Consider the following 2203-nt stretch of genomic DNA (forward strand, 5'->3'; position numbering starts at 1 on the left):
TTATTTGAAGGGCTGTGTGTGACCAGTATGGTCCCACACTCCATCTTTGGCAAGAAACTCCAAACACCCAAGGAAAACATTAGGTTGAACATATTTCATTCTAATCCATCCTCATCTTAAATGAAACAGTTTATCTTTACATAAACAGGAGTCCACAATTGTCCTTTAGTCACCAGGTGAAGGGCAACGTTTGGTACTGTGAGCCACTGATTGAGCCACACTTGTGTTGCTCACGAGCGTAGCGACCTCTGCAGCGCACTCCTCAAGCACGCGGCCGATCTGGACCTGTGTTCTGAGGCTCCTTTCCGCCCGATTATCTGTCCACCTCCCTGGACTGGGCGGCTAGTGCTGGGATTCTTGCTTCTGAGCCTGGATGACATCTGTGTTTGTCACCCACCATCTCAGCTCTCCTCTTCCTTCTGCCTGAGCTCATTTGGTGTGACTTCATTTACTCTCTGCCAACACCTGTGTGAGCAGTAATTACTGGCTCCGCCTCATTATTAGATGACCAGTTCAAAGTGTCTTTGAGGAGCTAAAGGAGAAAACAAAAATACAAAATGCAAAAATACAACCCAATATCAAAAATCACATTTTCCACCGTGTAACATGACAGTCGCATATACATAACACTGTAATGAACATGAAGTCGTAAATGTAACTGTTGTCATTGTCAGTCGGTAAATAATGACAATACAAAGTTGACATTGTTTCAAATGACGACTTGCCATTAACTAAGAAATCATAATCTTTGACAAATATAACAGTTATAATTATCAAACTTTGAAAAGTTATGTAGCTTTATGTGTTGATATTAAACTACTCTGTCATTTGTTGTTAGTCTTATAGTGATCAGTTGAACATGTTGTAATTTTTCTATTAACTAAAAATTGCTGTTTGTGATACGCCAGAACTCATAATTACTTCTGTACTGGAATGTACAGAGTAAACACAGGAAGGTTAACTACCCGAGTTGTTGTTTATCATATTGTGTTTGACTTGTGTCATTTTAGATAATGCCACACTGTGTCACTGTTGACTGTAATAAAAAATGAAATAAAAAACAGTGAGGTGAATCTGGATCACTTCCCACATGAAAAACGAAGAGATCAATGGAAGAGAGCTGAACACAACTTCCAGAGGACCTATTTGTATTTAGTATTTGAGTATTTCTCGCCAGAAGACTTTGAGTCATTTGTGTGAGTAAAACTGACCAAGCAGGTGATCATTACCTTAAATTAAAAACAAAAGCTGTGCCGACAATTTCTATCCACAAACGCCGGATAGAGAACGAAAAATGCTAGGAGAAACATCCGAACAGGCAGCACTGGAAGCTCTGCTAAATGCTAGCAGAGCTGAATGTGAAACCACAGACCAACACCGGACTGAAGGCCAGACCCTAAACAGCTGTTACTGGACACAGAGCTATAGAAGTACTTACTGGATCACACAGTGGACCAGAGATAAGTGTTAGTCATTGTTTCATTTACAAAGCTGAAGGTGGCAGCAGTAGCAGCAAACAGCCGACTGTCCTCTTCCTGTTTGTTCCTCCTCACCTTCATCACCTCTTGTGATTTCTACATTCCCATCAACTTCAACGCGCTCCTGTTCAGTTTATTTGAAAAGGTTTAATGATGTTACTCATCGCTGTTTTGGCTGGACAGAGATAGTGCAGTTGAACCAAGTAGATGTCATTTACCCAGAATGCATTGCAGCATGAACAGGACAATGTTAATGTGACAATATTTTATTAAAATGTATAAAAACTAAACAGCCTACAGTATTGTTAATGCATTGTTTTTACATAAAAAATAAATATTGCTCAAATAAGGTCTATTGTTACAACTAATCATGGATCCCTTTAACTGTCTTCATTCTACAGTCTTACAGCAAGAAGCCTAAAACGCACTAATAAACTTTGCATTTGAAACATTACTTAAGGCAGTACTTCTGAAATAGTGGGGTGCGGCCCCCAGGGGGGCATGGTGAGCTGCCAGGAGGGACGTGAGAAGCACGACTTTATAATTGTCTTTATTCACACTTAACTGACAAACAAGCCACATAAGGACCAATCAGTCACACAATGTGATGTGTTAGGAAAATGCTTCTGTCTTACAATGTATTAAATACAAGGCCACACACACACACACACGCGCACGCACACACACACACACGCGCACACACACACACACGCACGCACACACAC

Source organism: Poecilia reticulata, linkage group LG16 (assembly GCF_000633615.1).
Source record: "Poecilia reticulata strain Guanapo linkage group LG16, Guppy_female_1.0+MT, whole genome shotgun sequence".
In the NCBI taxonomy this organism is placed as follows: Eukaryota; Metazoa; Chordata; class Actinopteri; order Cyprinodontiformes; family Poeciliidae; genus Poecilia; species Poecilia reticulata.